The sequence below is a fragment of the Anthonomus grandis genome, chromosome 13, assembly GCF_022605725.1.
Source record: "Anthonomus grandis grandis chromosome 13, icAntGran1.3, whole genome shotgun sequence".
NCBI classification, from domain to species: Eukaryota; Metazoa; Arthropoda; class Insecta; order Coleoptera; family Curculionidae; genus Anthonomus; species Anthonomus grandis.
The window spans coordinates 15,685,836-15,694,285 of record NC_065558.1 but is presented as its reverse complement, the minus strand read 5'-3'; the positions used below and the strand labels follow the sequence as shown (position 1 = coordinate 15,694,285).

General features: G+C 32.8%; 1 long non-coding RNA gene across 1 annotated transcript; it reads right to left on the bottom strand.

The window, feature by feature from the left end:
• Positions 1–524: 524 nt before the first annotated feature.
• Positions 525–1,605, bottom strand: LOC126744095 (uncharacterized). The gene is made up of 3 exons (XR_007663058.1): positions 1,172–1,605; positions 996–1,043; positions 525–927 (listed from the first exon to the last, which is right to left on the bottom strand). It is a non-coding gene; the product is annotated as an uncharacterized LOC126744095 (long non-coding RNA).
• Between the last annotated feature and the right edge of the window lie 6,845 nt (positions 1,606–8,450).

Sequence of the window (8,450 nt, the reverse complement as noted above, 5' to 3'; positions counted from 1 at the left end):
GAAAATGAGTTATTGACGTCACAGTAGCGGGAATTTTAAAATTTGATTATGGCGCCAAATTTGAATTTTGCTCTACTATACCGTGCGCCTAAAATTAGTGGGAAATATGTGGTTTTAATAGTTGGTGAAACTATAGTACACAAATAGAAAATGTGTTAAATTGGGACTTTTTTTGTCTGCATATTAAACGAATTCCTCCACTTATCACTTTTGCTATTTGTAATATATAATTTCTGAAGGACTTTCTGAGGAGGAAACATTTTTTACTAGATACATATGTAGGTCTGGGTTTCAGAACTCAAACAAAAAATATTGACACAATGTAGTAATACATGTATTACTACATTGTGAAAAGAGATTATAGCAAACAATTCACAAGTTATACAATAAAAATTAATATTTATACAAGTTTGGTAAAACATAAAATATACAAATTCGTCCACAATGTACAAACTTACAACTTCATTTTTTTAGGAACTTTGTTGTATAAAGAACAAAGTTTGTAAAGTAGAATTTACGCAGGATATTGTAAGAAGTTATAGTAAATGTATAAAGCCAATAAAAATTGAATAAAATCACCAAGGAATTATCCATCAGTCAATTCACTAGTATTGTTCCTTTGTAAATATTATAAATTATATAAAACTAATTAGAAGTGAAAGAAGCAATAAGTAAATATGTTAAAAGTAAGATTTACATAAGTTTTTCCTTTCATTTTTCCTTTGTTTTTAAAAACTTCATAGTTCTCTAGATTTGTATACAATGAAAAATTGCTCATGTAAACTGGTGAAATTGCTCTTCTCTCAGGTCTGGTCTGTGCTTTACAGTAAGTTTACACATTGAGGCTGTCAAAAAGTCTATACAGAGGCACGATAAATTCTGCTACGTTTTGAGCTTCATTGGGTAATTTATTTTGGCCTCCAATGTCTGAAAAGAGAAAGCATAATTAAAAGTATTAATTTTTTTTTAAATTAATCAAAAAAATAAAATCTTACCCCACTTTGCCGTATTGTAAGACCTAGGCGCAGTTTAGGCTAATTTAACTATAATACATTAAAAATAAATGAATAATTAATGAGTTTAGTTTAACCCAAGCAGTTTATCATTAACAATTAAGCTTAAGCTTACCATCTCTGGTGGGCCCCTTGTTACGAAGACCATTTTAACTTACCTTATATTAATTAAGCCTGAGAGGTTAACCGAAGGTATAACATCTGGTTTAAGGCCCCTCCTCAAATTGGACATGCATGAATCAGAAGTAAAATAATTGTCACATACGTAGAATTTCACATAGAATTGTTTATTACTGAGATCTTCATGGTTTCAAGGCAAAAAAATCTGAACCCAAGTATTAAATATGTTGGGCCTCTTGAAAAATCAGGAAATCCGTGTCTTTTTCTATCCACCTATTTAATACAATATTTCTCACTATTGTTTTTTACATTTGCACTTGCTATTTTCACAAAAACAGTTTTATGCAATAAGTACTTATGCAAATGGGGTCGCCAGGGTCTATATTCGATTCAAAGGTTTTACTGTTTATTGCTCAGTTCATTTACAGCAATACAACTTACTGCTTTTTTAGATTTTTCTTTCTATTCCATATGTCAGTACACCTAAATGAAAACTAATCACAGCTGACACACAACACCTGGAAAAATTTTGTGCGAAATATGAGAACAAATCAATTTTGTTGAGTTTTTTCGCAAAATTTGATTATTGAAAGTTAGTTTTTTGGCCAGAAGCAAAAAGAAAGCCTATGCAAGGTAAAGAACTATGAAAAATAGCTGCATTTTATACCTAATAATATCAGATGTTTTAATGTCCGTATAGTCTCGAGGAGATAATTTTGTTATACCGCCATCTATATGTCGAGGAGTAAAAGCTTTTATAGCTAGGCGGTTCAAGTAATTGGTCAACGCGTTTATATCCTTCGATTAAAAAATATTAAAGGAAAATCCAGTTTTAAAGACAAGGCAGAAAATACATATTATTTATTTATATTTTTATTATGGGTTTGGAAACTCATATCAATATTCATTCGGAGGTCATTGACCCAATAACCTCATTAAGGAGTCATTAGAGGATTTGAGTTTACTTTTATAGTCTTCTTGCATTTATTTGCACTTTACATAAAGAGAACTGTCTTTCATCTACTCCAACATCTGCTACTTGCTTTAAACTTTAAAGTTTAAAACAAGGTTTTAATATCCCGTCATGTTGTTCCCAGGAGCCTTTTTCTTTTAGATCTACCATAGTTTTATCATTTTATGGAGTTGTATATATGCTTTTGCAATTTTCTCTACTTTTCTTCAAATTACTAAATTCCAGAAAGTTTTACTTTTAACTTAAATTAGGATATATACCTTTGAGGACGTAGAGCCTATTCATATCCTGAAATCCATTTTAGTTTAAGCACATTAACTGCTGCTAGTTGCTTCTAAGGCATGTCTGCATTTCTGAATCAGAGCTGAAAAATAAGAAGCAATCCGGATTTTAGGAGAAAATGAAGTTCAAAGGTGACGACGTTGATTGTAATATTAATTGGTTCGTCATTAAATTCACTTGCATTAATATGCCAATATGCCATTCAACCAGAGCCAATTGTGGTCATTACTAATATTGCAAGCTTAGTTAGGTCATTTATTTTATGCTGGACCGTGACAAGCGACCTGTGGATGTTCGCACACCATAAGCCAACCGCCAGAAGACATTGTGCACAGCTCTCGATCAAAAACAAATAACTCACAATTTCAGTGCGACAGCTACAGAAAGCCTTTGCAGCAGTAGGTATTTCGGGGCTTAATGATACAGTTAAAGGTCTTAGAGAAGTCATCGAACATCGCTGTAATTGCTCATTGTAGCATTGACATGAAGTAAACGTAGCATCAGAGGTATTTTTACCCAAAACCAAATCAATCAGCATAAAGAATTTCTGTCCTAAGAAAAACTCTTCATGCATTTATTAGGTAGACTCTCTACTAATTAAATTATTGTTTATAAATGGAAAATTGATCTGAAGTTCAAGTACGACCCTTATATCATAGGGTATGTAGTGGAATGAGCTTTAGAGAGAGCGCTCACCAAAGTGGCGTGACAAGTAGCAAGTAGCGCGCGTCTAGCATGTAACTTTAAATGTAGCGTGGCTCACAGGCGCCCACTAGAGTGACAAAAGTCAGAAGCAAGGAATATAGCAGGAATTGGCAGTTGGTACTTGTATTTTGTTGCTTGTGGTTAATAATGTCAACCTCAGATGAAAGTGTCTTAGCTGTAGTAAATTTAATTATTCTTAATAAAAATCGACCTAAACGTAGGCATTGGATACATCCATATTGGAAACATAGGCAGTCATATGGCGGATTTAATGTATTTAAAGAATTACATAAATATCCCGAGAAATTTCAGTCTTTCTATAGCATGAAAGAAGAAACTTTTCAATTACTATTTACAAAAGTACGACCTGCGATTTCGAAAAAGGATACAAACTACAGACGAGCAGTCCCTCCTGAAGAACGCCTTTTAATTACATTAAGGGAAGTTATTATGAATTGATTAAATAAAAGCACCTTATAATTAAAAAAAAATATATTTATTATTATAACACGTTTAAGAAATCAAAAAAGTATGTGAGGCAATAATTAGGAAAAAGGTAGATATTGTGATAAGTAATTCAAGCTGGTCTCAGGAGTAGCTCGGTTCAAATCCATTAGGCCTTCTGGAGTCTGTTCATTGTCCGTCGGCAATGTGTATTCAATTGTTTCATTTTGTACATTATCGGGTGGAGCTTTAAATCTATTTGTTCTGGCTGTATTTTATACCTTGTTGGGCGATGATGTGGATTCAGTTGTTTTGTTTAAAATATTTCCGGCACTTGTCAACATTTGTATTTTATAAAGCCGTTTTTGATAATCATTCATTTTCTTCATGTCTGGCAATAGACTCAATAAAAATAAAACATCGGGATCTTGATCCCTCTGTCGATTACTAGAAGTGCTCTGGTTAGATGCTTTTTTGCTCTCAAAATATTCAAATGCCGATTTGTTTACACCGTCAAGTGTTGCCCAGGATTTATTTAGACCCATACGACTTTTTTTTAATACTTTGGCGAATGTTGACGTAGGTATCACTTTACTAGCAACAGCAGAAGAATCAGGAGTATTTGGTGAAAAAAACTTCACTTTCTAGCTCTTCTTCGTCCTCAATATACGGAACCTCATCAGTATTGCCCAATTCACTCTCGGAATTTTCAGCATTTGGCGATGAAGTAATACTTTATTACTTTTCGTTGCGCGAGATTTTGTATACGGCAATAAGAAAGTCATATGTTCTGCAAGATACTAAGGCTTTTTCTTTTTTTCAGTAGAACCTGAAGGTGTATTCGTATACTTAAGATGTCGAGTATAAGAACCCCTTAGTTTCTTCCAGCGTTCCTTACAATCGTGAACTGAAAATAAAGAAACATTATTTAGCTCTTCAGAACAAACTGTACCAAAATAACGATATGTAAACGATTTTTTTTTAAATTTCCAGATATTTGGCGACGGGCTGTTCTGTTAGGAATCTCTCCTATTACTTTTTAAGGGGACACACTACAATTCGCCGTATCGTCATTCAAACTTGCAAAGCTATTTGGAAAAACATTGCAACCAGAATTCATGCCAATCCTAAGCGCAAACCTACAAAGCACATCAGAATTAAATCCCCGGTAAGTCAGGCTCAGCGTATTTTAATTACAAAGGTTATTTTTCAATCGTATTATTAGCGGTTGCAGATGCCGACTGACTGTTCCTTTCGGTCGATATTGGTGAATACGAAACAGTGATGGCAGGGCACTAAAAGAAAGCGCATTCGGAAAAGCACTAGCAAATAGTCAGCTTAATCTTCCACAACCTTTTATGTTGCCTGGGAATTATGATATAAAATTTCCTTACTATTTTGAGGCAGACGAAGCCTTCTCTCTAACAAATCATATAATGAAACCATATCCTCGAGGACAATTGAACAATGAAAAACGAATATTCAATTATAGGCTCTCTAGAGGACGAAGGTCTGTCGAATGCTCCTTTGGTATGTTGAACTCTAAATTTAGAGTACTTGATACGCCCATTTGCTGCGAAGTAGATAAAATTGATAACATAATTCAAGCTGCCTGTGTACTATACAATTTTGTACGCATTATTGATGGAGTTTTTACATGCCGTGCATCGCCTATGCAAAATGGTAACTGCACTTCGAGGACTACACCAGAGACCTACTAATACCGCTCTTGAATTGAGAAACAAACTTTGCGATTTTTTCATGAGTCCGCATGGGGCCTTGCCTTGGCAAATAGATCATTGTATTTAGTATAGTTTTTATCCCAAAAATCAATAAATAAAATAACTTTGTCATAAATTATACAATATTTTTAATAACCATGTAAAATAATTTGTGGACGTATAGCTTTTGAAATAATAAAAATTCACTTACCAGAATCGTTTAATTCTTTACTCATCTTTTCCCATGTTTTGTCTTGCAAATTCCTGTTGGAATAGTCATTAGAATTATAATCATAGATCAGAGGATATTTTTCAACAATTGAAAGAAATTGAACATTTCTTGAAATGTTCAATTTCTTGTCTTTCATTTCTTGAAAATGAAAGACAAATTTCGTCTTTCATTTTTTATATATAGGTTATACAAATACACACTACAAAAAACAACTGCAGGTAAGAAAATACAACGCGTTCTATTTTTATTGCATTCGCATGGCATGCTACGTGGCACAACACGTTGCACGCTTTGCCACTTTGGTGGGTTTCCGTCTATTTGTTTAAGTTTGTTCAATTTGATGCAGCATGCAAGATGCATGCGACTTGCTAGATCATATGCCATGCCATAAACCTACGTTACTTCGGTGGCCAGAGTGGCATTAAGAGGAAGTTTCTCCAAAAATCGCATTCTCCTTCACGAGTTCGTCTAGGATCTTTATACACTTCAGTACATGCTTGGCACTCACCTTTTCGACTATAATAGACTTAATAGCATACTGTGTTCTAGTGTCCACCATTTAAATTTTCTTATCGAATTTTCATAGAGGAAATACTTTAACTATGATGACAATGGCATGTTCTTCAGCGAGTAAAAAAAGCCGTAGGTAACCTTCCTAACCCACATGATCATCTCAGTGGAATGCAGTGTGATATCTATAGAAATCGTAAAGTGGTGAAATATGTTGAGCTACATGCCTTCCAAAGTTACAATGGGTACTATGCCACAGTAACGTCTCCTTGTGAAACCATGTAGAGCGAAGAAAGTAGCCATAAAAAATCTATATCAGTCTACGGCATTCAATACCGTCAAAAAAAGTAAAAAATATTATTTCGATATATTTCTCCGAAACTAGTTCGATTTTTTAAATCCTTAGTCTGAATTTTAGTTAGCATCAAATTACGCAACTTTATTATAATTTTACAATCTGTACATCCCCTTATTTTTAAATAAAAAAATGGCGTTACCTTGTTAAATAAAAAAATCCTATTTCACCAATTTTGCTGATACTAAATCTAAGTATGTCTTAGTTGTCGATCAGGATTAAATATTATCTTAACATTACAAGCAGTTATGGCATTTTTCACTAAAATTTCTCGTTGGTTCATCAATCATTTCCTTTAATGGCATCCGAATTAATGATACAGGTATAGAAAATTAATAGCAATTATTAGATCCAGCCTCTAATCTAAGATAATTACCTGCTATTTACGACCGGGCTATTCAAAGGGAGCAAAATGTTTTCATTAGTCAACAATCCGCTTAATTCAGACCACCGTACGTGAACAATTTGAATCCGATTGAACGATGGACAGTAGCCATTAATTGACGGATTAAGTTCTTTCAATATGTTGCTTAAACAGATAAATGGAAAATAGGATTAATGCGTCCAAGACATTAGCAGCAATTTTTTTAGCAAATAGCAAAAAAAATACGAATTGTGTAATATTGAGGTTTATAATTTCCCTTATGTACAAAAGTAAAAATGTTATTATCAGTTATTTTAAGGCTGTGTTTCCTTTTCTACTGGTAGAACTGATTTTGTCGTAACACGTGAATTTGAAATGTAACATTGAAATGTTTAAAGAGACGAAAACTGTTGATTTTTCTTTAGGTCACATAAAACTGAAAGTTAGGTTCGTATTTCTATAGAAATAGAAATATTTTTAGAAAGTTGCGAATTCTATTGACTATTCTGCTTCAAAGCCAGGCATAAGAACTTCAAAATTTAGAAGTATGGCCGACTATAGGTATAGAACTAGACATTCTGACTGAAGAATTGGTAGTTAAATATTTTTATATATAGTTAATACTTCTTTTCATCGTCATTAACGAGAATTGTTTTTAAAAAAAGAGAGAGAGCTCCAAAATAAAGAACTCCAAAAGTCTTAAGTAATTAACCAATTTTGCATAGATTTTTCTTCATTTCGTCATGTTAAATTTTCTTACAGTTTCTTTATTGACGTTTGCAATCGCAGAAATCATCTGAATACTCTTACAGAAATATCCGTGTACAATTTTAGTGATTTTGGTACTATTTATAGAGTTAAAGCAAAATTAAATCAAGTTGATCGGGTTTTTGATTACACATTGTACGAGCAAAAAACACGTTCATTTCTAACGACTATAGAAGAAAACTATAGCGACAAAAACATGCTTTCGTATTGGAATAGTAGACACTTGCACCTATGCAACCCTACATACGTTTCCTCTCTACCTACCAATCGACGATTCCTGCAAGCGCAGTCTCATTATTTAAAAGACAGACATCGCAACAAAGACTCTTCATAAAAGATTTCTGAAAAATATGTATTTAACACATTTCTACAATTAAATGCATACCTAGATTATATACAAATATAGATTAGTTTTAACTCCATCACGTGGTAAATAATTCTATTAGGTCTGTCAATGTAAACACTATACATATACTTACTATACTAGATAAAATGAAGATTTGTATAAACCAAAATATGTAGTATTATTGGATTAAGCTCTGCGTATTACTATAATAAAAATAATGATATATTAATCATAAAAAATTTATAATAAATTACTAGTGGATATGAGGAATATTATTAAACCAATTCATTTTACAGCCGAGATACTTAATAAATTCATGATTTTGAATACTAGGTGGTTTTCGAAAGGATATTGTTAATAAAAAATAGAATATTTCTTAATTATAACCCCCCTCTTTTTAATATATCAATTATATCGCTAATCTTTAAACACCCTGTATACAAGTAGTAAAAATTCTTAACCGTCATTAATCTCTAAATCACACTGGGCACCGTAATAAAAACAGATTCCATGCCATTGTGCCCAATAATTAATCGACTACCACCATTAGATCGATTTGGTTTTTTATTCGTGACATAATAATGAACGCAGGTAACACACAATTCGAAAGCGATCGA